Genomic DNA, 12,054 nt, shown 5'->3' with positions numbered 1-12,054 from the left:
AAGCAATGTGGTATTGACATAAGACAGACATATAGACCAATGAAACAGAATAAAGAGCCCAGAAATAAACTCTTAAATAAACAGTTAAATTACTTTTGGCAATGCCAAGACCATTCAAGGGGGAAAGTACAGTCTTTTCAACAAATGCTGCCGGGGAAATTGGATATCCAAATACAAAAAAGAAAAGAAATTGGACCATTACTTGACATCATATCAAAAAGTTAACTCAAAGTGGATCAAAGACCTAAATTTAAGACCTAAAACTATAAAACTCTTAGAAAACACAGTGGGCAAAACTTCACAACATTGGATTTGGCAAAGAATTCTTGAATTATGACACCAAAGGCACAAATAACAGAATAAAAAATAGACAAATAGAACTTTATAAAAATTTTTAAAGAGAATATCAACAGGGTGAAAAGGAAAGCCCAGAATGGGAGAAAATATTTGCAAATTGTGTATCTGATAAGGGATTAATATTCAGAAAATTCCTAAAACTCAATAACAACAAAAATATGACAAATATAGCAAAAAACTCAACAAAAAATAGGCAAAGGACTTATATAGGCATTTCATATACAAATGGACAATAATCATATGAAAAGATGCTCAAATCACTGATTACCAGGAAAACATAAATCAAAACTACAGTGAGATACCACCTCACATCCATTATGATGACTACTATTAAAAGAAACAAAAAGTAACAAGTGTTGGTAAAGACACGGAGAAACTGGAAATTATGTACACTGTTGGTAGTAATATGAAATGATGATATGGCACTGTGGAAAACAGTATGGCAGTTCCTCAGAAAATTAAAAATAGAGTTACTATATGATTTGTTAATTTCACTTCTGGATATATATCCAAGAGAACCGAAAGCAGGGTCTGAAAGAGATATTTGTACATCCATGTACACAGCTGATTTACTCACAATAGCTAAAATGTGGAAGCAACTCAAGTGTCCATTGATAGAAAAGCAAAATGTGGCATATACATACAATGATGTATTTTTCAACTTTAAAAAGGAAGGCAAGTCTGACACATGCTACAACGTGAATGAAACTTGAGGTTATTTTGCTGAGTAACTCAGTCACAAAAAGACAAATACTTTATGATTTCATTTAAATGTGATATTTAGAGTAGTCAAAATAGTAGAAACAGAAAGTAGAATCATGTTGCCAGGCGCCTGTGGGAGAAAGAGATTGAGGAGTTATTGTTTAATAGACAGCAAGTTTCAGTTTTGCAAGATGAAGAGTTTTGCAGAATGGATGTTGGTGATGGCTGCACAACAGTGTAAATGTGCTTAATAACACCTAACCATTCACTTAAAAAGGGTTACCAGCCTGGGTAACATAGTGAGACTGTGTCTCTACAAAAATAGAAACGTAGCTGGGTGTGGTGGTACACACCTGTAGTGTCAGCTACTTGGGAGGCTGAAGTGGGAGGATTGCTTCAGCCTGGGAGGTCCAGGCTGCAGTGAACTATGATCTTATCACTGCTTTCCAGCCTGAGCAACCGAGAAAGACCCTGTCTCATTAATTAAAGAAAAAAAAAAATTTTAATGGTTACTATGGTAATTTTCTTTTTTTTTTTTTTTTTTTTTTTGAGACAGAGTTTTGCTTTTGTCGCCCAGGCTGGAGTGCAATGGCATGATCTCGGCTCACTGCTACCTCTGCCTCTCGGGTTCAAGCGATTTTCCTGCCTCAGACTCCCAAGTAGCTGGGATTACAGGCATGCGCCAGCACGCCCGGCTGATTTTGTATTTTTAATAGAGAGGGGTTTCACCATGTTGGTCAGGCTGGTCTCAAACTCCTGACCTCAGGTTATCGTCCCGCCCCGGCCTCCCAAAGTGCTGGGATTACAGGCATAAGCCACTATGCCCAGCCTGGCCTTCGAATATAAAGAGTCATGATATTTCCCCTTATCTTTCTTTCCAGGTGAACCATTCCAGTGACCATTAACTATTTCTTTGAATGACACGATTTTAAATTTTCATCATCCTGGACTTCCTACTCTCCCTGCCTTAAAGCTGTTGGAATAATAATCACTATATGACAGTAATAAATACTTACTGAATGCTTGCTGTGTCAAGCACTGTGCCAACCTTTTTATATAAATTGTTTCATTAATTATTATAACAAACCCATGAGATAGATGTTATTAACTGCATTATGTGTGGATGAGGAAACTGAGGCATAGAGTGGTAAAAGAACTTGCCAGGATCTTATAGCTAATGAGTGGCAGAGCCAGAATACAAACACAAAGAGTCTGGTTTGGGAGGCTTCTTTCTTAGTCACCTCCTAAAAAACACACACCTATTCCATTAAATTCAAGAAAAGTTTGCTTTAATAATTTAATAGAAAAAAAACACATATTGTATGATATCATTGTGCAAAATTATTTCTCTCTCATTGCCTGTTTCTGCCTGTCAATGTGCATTTTAAAAATATCTAGAATGTCCAGGTGTGGTGGCTCACACCTGTAATCCCAGCACTTTGGGAGGCTGAGGCGAGCAGATCACCAGAGGTCAGGAGATTGAGATAAGCCCGGGCCAACATGGTGAAGCCCCATCTCTCCTAAAAATACAAAAATTAGCTGGGCGTGGTGGCAGGCACCTATAATCCCATCTACTCTGGAGGCTGAGGCAGGAGAATCACTTGAACCTGGGAGACAGAGGTTGCAGTGAGCCAAGATAGCACCACTGCACTCCAACCTGTGTAGCAGAGTGAGACTCGATCTTAAAAATATATATATGTATATTATATATAGTGTGTGTATATATATATATATAGAGAGAGACATATAGATACACAGATACTCCTTAAATATTGATCATGGCTATTGCTGGGTAATCGAATTTGGGGCATTTTGTTTGTTTATATTTCCTTTGTTATTGTTTTTTTGTTTTCTTTGTTTAACTTTTTACGTTGCTTGAGTTTTTATGATGAACATGTACTATTTTTTCTAATGTCTTCATTAAGATATAATTTATATCTTATATAAATTAAAATTCACTCATTTCAAGTATATGGTTCAATGAATTTTAGTATATTGACAGTGCTGTGCAACTATCACTACAATCTAACTTTGGAACATTTCCATCACCCTAAAAAGATACTTTGCTCCCATTTCAGTTACTTCCCTTTCCTACTCCAGCCCTAGGCAAACCCTTGTCTACTTTCCCTATCTACATACTTTCCTATTTTGGACATTTGACATAAATGAAATAATGCAACATGCAGTATTTTGTGTCTAGCTTCTTTCACTGAATAGAATGGTTTTGAAATTCACCCACATTGTAGTACATGTATCAGCACTTGTTCCTTTTTACTGTCAAATAGTATCCTGTTGTATGGATATATACAGTATTTATTCATTCATCAGTTGATGGGCATTGAGTTGTTGTTTCCATTTTGTGGGTATTGTAAATAATGCTGCAAGTTTTTGTGTGAGCATGTTTTCATTTCTTAGATCCCTAGGAGTCTAAGATTGCTGAGTCATATGGTAAGTCTATGTTCAATTTTTCAAGAACCCGCCAAATTGGTTTTCCAAAGTGGCTGCACCATTTTACAGTTCCACTAGCAAGGTATGTATCTTTCCATTGCTTCACATTGTTGCCAATGCTTGTTATTACCCATCTTTCTTATTATATTTATTCTACTGGATGTGAAGTGGTATTTCATTAAAGTTTTGATTTGCATTTCCTAATAACCAATGATATAGAGCATCTTTTCATGTGCTTATTGGCCATTTGTTTATCTTTTTCAATGTGTGTTATTTTTATAATAACCAAAACTATTATTTTTGAACAGATTTTGATATCTACTATTGGATTTATCATCTAGATGACACCTGACCAGCACAGAGTACAGTTAAATGTGGTTGCCTGTGACTTGCTCTCTGCACTTCCACTGATGCAGCCAAAATACCGAGCTAATATTTTAGCAGACACGTTATGCCACTGGCTCAAATTAGGCCTGCAGTCAACTAAATACCCCAGATTCTTTTCTCATTGACTATTGTAGAGCCAGATTTCTCTCATTCTTTATTTGGGCTATTGATTTTATTGAATTTAAATGCTGGAGCTAATATTTATCCCTGTTGAATTTTATCTTGTCAGTTTAGGTACATATTGTCATCTGTACAAGTAATATTTTATCTTAATTCTGTCATCTCATTTTACATACCTTGAAACTCCCTTTTGGATGTCAAAGTAACTAAGAAGGTGGATTTTTAACCATTATATTTTTGGTTTTCTGTTTATTTTATTTTATTTTGTTTTGTTTTGTTTTATTTTTCGAGACAGAGTCTTACTCTGTCACCTAGGCTGAAGTGCAGTGGCACAAACACAGCTCACTGCAGCCACGACCTCCTGGGCCCAAGTGATCCTCCCGCCTCAGCCTCCCAAGTAGCAGGGACTGTAGACGCACACCACCATGCCCAGCTAATTTTTATATGTTTTTTTAGAGATAGGGTTTTGCCATGTTGCCGAGGCTGGTCTTGAACACCTGAGCTCAAGTGATCTGTCCACCTCTGCCTCCCAAAGTGCTGGAATTACAGGTGTGAGCCACCACACTCAGCCTTCTGTGTTTTCTGAATCAAAATGAATTTATACTTTTCCATAAGCAACACAAGGACTCAATTACAATGCATGAGTTTGTTAATGGCCAGGCACAGTGGCTCATGCCTATAATTTTAGCACTTTGGGAAGGTGAGGCAGGCGGATTGCTTGAGCCCAGGAGTTTGAGACCAACTTGGGCAACATGGCAAAACCCTGTCTCTACAAAATATACAAAATATTAGCTGGGTATGGTGGAGCATGCCTATAATCCCACCTTCTTGAGAGGCTGAGGTGGGAGGATCACCTGGGCCCAGGAGGTGGAGGTTGCAGTGAGCCAACATCGTTGCTACACTCCAGCCTGGGCTACAGCGTGAGACCCTGTCAAAAAAAAAAAAAAAGAAAGAGAGAGAGAGAGGAAGGAAGGAAGGAAGGAAGGAAGGAAGGAAGGAAGGAAGGAAGGAAGGAAGGAAGGAAGGAAGGAAGGTAGGTCAGTTGTTAAAAATAAGCGCCTCAAGAATAAAACTGAAATATAAGACTCTATATTTTCATTTTTCATAATCAACATATGTATCTCTAATACATATATGAAAAATTGTTAAAAGTAAGCACTGCCACTCAGCTTTGCATCATAGTAGAAGCCACTTTTAATAGATTTCTGTTTAAGAAGAACAAGACTGATGAGAAAAGAAAGTATATACAATGTTACTGAAATGTAGACATGTCTATGTAGGATTTTCTATTGCATTTTGATTGTTTCTAATTTCACTCTCAGTAAGACTTTTTGTCTGGACATTCTGGACGTGATTAACCATCACCTTTATGTACTAATTACTTTACCCATAACTATTCATATTCCAACTCTTTCTTGAAAAGCCTTTTGGATCTTCCCAGACCACTCTGACCTTTCCCCTCCTGGGAAGTTTCTACGCAGTACTGAATCACTCATTCTCTTAGGTCCACGTCATATCCTTCCTATTTTGTGCAGTGCCCCTTTTGGTTTTATTTTCTCCTTTTCACCCTCCAGCCTCAATTCTCACTTCTCTCCCTTCTCCAGCACCCACTCTACTGTATTTAATGTGTGTCCTTCCAGTCCAAATTGCAAATGTCTGCTTAGATAAATGTGTACCATAAGAAAGTGTTTATGTGTCTTTGCTTGTAAATTGCATAAATTACATTGTGCTAGAAATCTTACTTGATTTCTAACTTTAATTCCTTCAACACCATGTTTCTGAGAGATATCCATGTGTTACATGTCAATCTAATTTAATACTTCTGTATGCTGCACCCTTTTCTGTCAAATGCACACACCAAATATCACCTGTGTACTTTAGGATGGACCCTCATCCTGAAAAACTCTTTTATGAACTTCCTTGCAAATTTGCTGTACTTACTATTTTATATGGGGATCAGAGAAACTGTACATAGACAAAAATTTTCTTTTCTTTTTTTGAGACAGGGTCTTACTCTGTCACCCAGGCTGGAGCACAGCGGTGTGATCTTGGCTCACTGCCACCTCTGCCTCCCAGGTTTAAGCTATTCTCCCACCTCAGCCTCCCAAGTAGCTGGGACTACATGCATGTGTCACCACGTCCAGCTAGTTGTTTGTATTTTTGGTAGTGACAGGGTTTCACCATGTTGGCCAGGCTGGTCTCCTGGCCTCAAAAGATCCATCCACCTTGGCCTCTCAAGAGAAATTTTCAGTTTCCACTTATGGTCAGTTTCTCTGAGGCATGTACTCAGGAAGGAGATTGCTGAGTCATAGGATCATGCATGTAAGATTTCTACGAAAATTGCCATATTGCTTTCTGGAAGAGCTACAGTAATTTACATTCCCATACCAGTAGGGCAAAAGTTTTGTTCCAACTTATACTCAATAGCACTTGGTGTTGTCTGATTGTATAGATTTTGCCGATCTGATGGATGTGAAGTACCATCTCAATAGTGCTCTGTTGCGCTGTTCTCTGATTGATGGTTAGGTTGAGTATCTGTCTTCAGGAGATTATTAACCACTCAGGATTTCCCTTCTGTGAATTACCTATCCGCATCATGGTTTTTTCTATCACTTTTTTCTATCTTTTTTATTGCTGACCTGCATTAATCTGCTGTACATTCTAGCTATTGATACCTTAAAAGTTTTAGGCATTGCAAATACTTCTAGAATGTCACCAGTCACTTGTCACTGTTAACTTTGTTCGCAATGCCCTTCATTGAACGCAAGTCTTTCATTTTTGATTATTGTACAATTCATCAATTCATTTATTGGCAGCTTGAGCATATGAGGCTTTATTTAATAATTATTCTACCACCCAAGGGCAAACAGATATTCCCTACATTTTCTTCTATTCGCTTTACAGCTTTCCTTTCACATTTTGAAATTAATCCATTTTGAGCTTTTTTTTTTTTTAATGGGTCAATATAGGGATTCAACTGTATTTTTCTCCCAATAGTAATACTTTTCTCCAAAGGATTTTCTAAATTGGCCTATTCTTTTGCTATGCACTTGTCAAGCTGTCCCCATCATTACTTATTTTTCACAGATGCACAGTTTGATTTGGAGACTTTTCATTTTTCCCTTTGGTCTCTGCTTATTCTGCACCTAAACTTTATAACATCAGTTACTATGTCTTTCTCAAATCTCATTTTCTAGTAAAATGGTTCTATTCTTTTGTTCTTTTTCAAAATTGCTTAGTTACTCAAGAACCTTTATGCTTTCTTATAAACTTTAAAATCAGTTTACCATAATTTCAGAAATTTCTACTGTGATTTTGATTGGAATTGTCGTGAAATATGTAAAACAATCTGGAGACAAATGATATAATAGCAATAATAAATTGCCCTAGTCATTTATTTAGGTCTTTTCTTTTTTCCTTTAATAGAGCGATAGAGCTAAAATGTTTTCCTCAGTAAAGATTCATACATTATTACTAAAATACCAGACACTCTTGTTGCTTCAGTAAATGATATCTTTATATATAATTTTATAAATTCATGCTACATTTGATATTTGTACCCTGTGGTCTCTTCAGGGTTGCATATGAGAAGAGGGAGCCAACACCTGAGGGATATGCCCTCTTGTTTGTAATCATATTTAATATCTATATATTCATGCACATATTCAACGTCTTGTTCCATTGGTAACTAGTGGTCCCAATAAAACTGGAATGTTCATTAAGATGGTTACCTGAATACTAAATGTCATATTACTTTCCTAAAGACTTAGTTCAGTGCTATATGCACATAGACAGGAGATAGCTATAGCCTGAAAGGTACACAGTTGAACTGAAATCAAAAGACTTGAGTGAAATCTTTTCTGTACCTCTGACTCTGAGCCAGGCAATAATCCCTCTGAATCTCAGCTTCCCCATTCCTAACACATGATTAATGAGGTTGTCACAAAAATTCAAAGAGAAAATGGATTTATCATGCACAGAATTTGACACATGGAACCAATGCCCTGCTATTTGAATCTAAAGGCAAGAAATACTTAAATCAGCTACAGCCAAGAGAACAGTAATGGCAGGAAAGCATTATAAACTCCAAAAACTCTTTTCCAGGGATTAAAAATTATTACCAAAGTTACTCCAGTCAAGGACATCAAAGAAAATTTATAATCTTGTCTCCAGATAACATGTACGTTCATCAGTTGTGGCTGAAAAGAGAAGTTCTCACCACCCTGAAGACCATTACTGGCCCTGGACTTTCTAAAGTAGCCCAAGAAACATTTTCTCTGGAAATCTGGTCTTTTGTGTGAGGGTGAAAGCTACTGTGGGTGTTGCAATACTCTTCCTCTGCAAAGAGATGATTTTAGCAGAATCCCAAATAGCACAATAGAATTATCTGTATTCATATGCAAATATGCACATTTTAAAATATAGTTGAAACAAATAGGAATCCCTTTTATTTCCAATGTCATCTCATGTTTCCATAATGGAGATACTGGGATTAAAGATGATTGTAAAGCGAATGTAGATTTGTGAGAAGTAGGCTATCATGAGAAATGCTGGGGGTATGGAGCCCCTGAAAACCCTTCCCAGGATACCACAGCAGAAAGGATAGTGGAAAGGCATTAGACTAAGCCATGAGAGTCATGGCAGGAAAAAGATTTGAAGAATAAAGCTTGCAGCACTCTTGTTGAAAGACTGAAGGTAAATGGGCACCTCTTCAATAGCAGCCCTCCCTGACCGCACTAACAAAAATATTCCCCACACCGCCTTGCCTCCTCCCGAGTTACTCTATCATACCACCACCACCTGCTTCATGGTTCTCTTTAAGCTGATCACTATGTTGTATTATCTTGCTTATTTGTTTGTTTGTTTGTTTCCTTTGCTATTATTGATCTCTTCCACTAGGCTGGAAACTCTAGAGAAACAGGGACATGACCTATCCTGTTCATGTGCCTCGATCAGTGCTAAGCACAGAATGGACATTCAATAAATGCTATTTGAATGAACAAAGGGAGTCCAGAGCTATCAGAAATGAGGTAATAGCTGTTTCTTGATTTTTTTACATCACACATGGGCATTAGAGGATCTTTGTGGTAGGAAGTAAAATTAGAGGATGGAAACGTGCTATAAGGTGCTTTGGTGGAACAAACAACTGTTCAGGTAAGTGCCATCTCAAGCAGTGCTTTGAATTGATCTGCCTGTAACCCTGGGAAAAAAAAAAAAGAATGACCATACATTGGCCCTGACTTGTGAATCCATACGTTCCTGGGTTTATCTTTCAGATAATTATTGTGGAGTAATACGAGACATAGAGTCTATGGCAATGGCCTCAAATAAATGAGTAATGCAACAAGTTACAAAGTTCTTATAAGAAAGCCTGAGTATATCTCCTCATTCTTTTGTGCTTCTCTAGCCTATTTCCTTTACATATGGTGGCTGGAGTTGTGAGGGGAGAATTTCTATAAAGTAATAATCAATTGTTCTGTTGTTCCTTTGCTCATACCCCTCTCACTTTATTTTTTGAGGGAGAGAAGGAAGAGAATAGGACTGGAAAAATGTCAGACTTCTAATGAAATTACAATTAAAAAAAGAGAAAGTGATAACACTAAAACCATAAGGCAAACCAGCAGGGGGTGTTAAAGATAAAATTACCACTCAGAAGTCAATGGAAATGTAGTTACAGGCAATTATTGCATGTTCTCTGTGTCTCTTATAAATGAATTCACCTTTAAAAATAAAATTGCTCTTGATTGTTTTTTAAATCTCATTTTCTGTGCTTCTGAGATTATTTCCAACTGATGCCCATATGTTTTTAAAATCTCCAAATGGATTATTATAAATAATAGTAACCAAAATTTCTTAGATTATTAACTTTCCCTTAAACTTAAAAAATATTTATGTTGTGTATCTAACAATGAATAAACAAATCATGGCACTGCCATAAAGCAGGCTGTCACACAGCCATGAAATAATCTGTTTTAAATGCCATTTTAAGATACATAGAAATGTTCATTATATAATCTTAACCATTGTATAAACAGGTATTAAACCACACATAGAGAATGCTTTTTGTGTTTTCTTGTGTTTAAAATGATTATGGAATTATGAGTGTGATTATGGGTGAGTTTTGTTTTCTTATATAACTATTTCTCTGTAACTTCTGAGTTCTCTTTAGTAAACACATCAGTCTAATAATCAGAAAAAAATTCATAAAAATGTTCAGATACCTTTGAACAGAATTTAATTTATCTGTAAGGTATTTGTTTCGATGGGTAAGGAATAGAAACTATTCATCTTTTTTAAATGGAAATACTGAGGCATCATGAAATGCCCTGCTTCTAATCATATAATTCATGGCAAAGAACTGGAATCTGAAATAGAAACCAACCTCCTGGATTGGCAGGGTTTATCTTCCTCTTTACTTACATAAACCTGGTGAGAAAGGCGCAGGGACAGTCTTTCCCTGGGGCCTCTGGGTGGCTGGCCCTGCGGGACTGCCTTCCTCTCTGCACTGGGTGTCTCTGGAGGAGGCCCACTGTGTGAGTGAGCCTGAGGCTTTCCTTTCATTGGTCAGCTCTCTCTAACCTTCTACTAAGGGAAGGGAACAATCCTGGAATATAGCTGCAGATTTTCAAAACTTTTAAACAATTGGATCTATCTGGTTGAGATCATTTCAGATGCAAATGCTACTGTCAGCAAAGGGTAATGTTTCCATGTTGCTAAATTGCTGGAAGCCTAACTTCAGAATCACTGTGTTCTTGTCTCCTTGAACAATGCTTGAGAACAGGGACTATGCCTATTTTTTTTCCAAAGACTCCTAAACCAATCCCCCATACAGAGACATTATGCTCATCATGAAATATTTGTAAATATGTATTAACTCACTAGTCATTAGCCTTCGAGCATTGCACCTAGGGGCACTAGTTCACATGTTGGTGGACAGCACGTGCCGTATGCACTCTCTCACCACCATGTGAGATGGCACATTCATCAAATGTGGGATCTCTGAATTTCCATTTGGAGAATCAGTAAATCTTTTCACTTACTTTCAAGTGGTTCTTTTAATTTTTTAAAGTGCCAAATGACAACTATGTCTTTCTTTTGGTCCTGGCTCTTAATAAACAATAACAACAAAAGTGGTTACTTGACCCCACCCATAGAGATTTGGCTTTAATTGGTCCCAAATGATGTGCAGGCATTAGGTATTTTAAAAAATATCTTTTGACAATTCTAAGGCTCAGCCAGGGTTGAGAACTACTGATTTAAACTGTGAATCTTTGTGAATCTTTGCCTCTATGACATATTTAGTATCTGTGATTTATCTGATGCCAAGTCTTTGGTCAAGAATGCAACATCCAATTATAACACAGATCCCACGGGTAAGATCAGTTTTAGGATTTTCCATGTGGTTTCCAGAAATGTACTGCAGTATTGTTGGATATTTTATATTTGGCCAACGCTCCCATACCCTCAAAAAAAGTACCTAGGAGAGACCTGTTTCCTTGATGTTTGTAGAGGTTGTGGGAGTACCCAGGAAAAATCACAATATGGGTCTCCTACAAAAGCCTAATCTTTTATTATCAGTGAGATATGGTAAGAAGAGTAGCCTGAAGAAGGAAAATGAGGTTACCCAAGGAATTTCTGATGCTTGTGTTGAAAGAGGGGAGTTGTGCTGCTAAGACAACATCCCCTGTCCCTAGGGTACTGGGACTCCAGGTCCCTCCAGCTTCCCTACATCCCTCTCCAGCAAGTAGACCTAGAATCTGTACTTTCCCCACCAGCACACTATTCCAAAGCATGAGGAATCTGATTTTTTTGAACTCTAAGCAAGGATTCAGATGTGGGAAGATGGAGTCTTACCTGATTAAAGTCAGGAGAAGAGGCTATTCTACATAAAGGCAGGGATATGAATAGATGAATGCCACGGCATCAGAGAGAGAAGCAAGAGTGGGCCAAGGAACCAAGAGAGTTGAGATACTGTCCATTTGGCAAGAAGGAGGAGAATGAAGAGACAATAATGTCTCAGAGGCTTAAAATGTTAGTGAT

The sequence above is a fragment of the Macaca nemestrina genome, chromosome 1 (genome assembly GCF_043159975.1).
Source record: "Macaca nemestrina isolate mMacNem1 chromosome 1, mMacNem.hap1, whole genome shotgun sequence".
Classification (NCBI taxonomy): Eukaryota; Metazoa; Chordata; class Mammalia; order Primates; family Cercopithecidae; genus Macaca; species Macaca nemestrina.
This window is presented reverse-complemented; position numbering follows the sequence as displayed.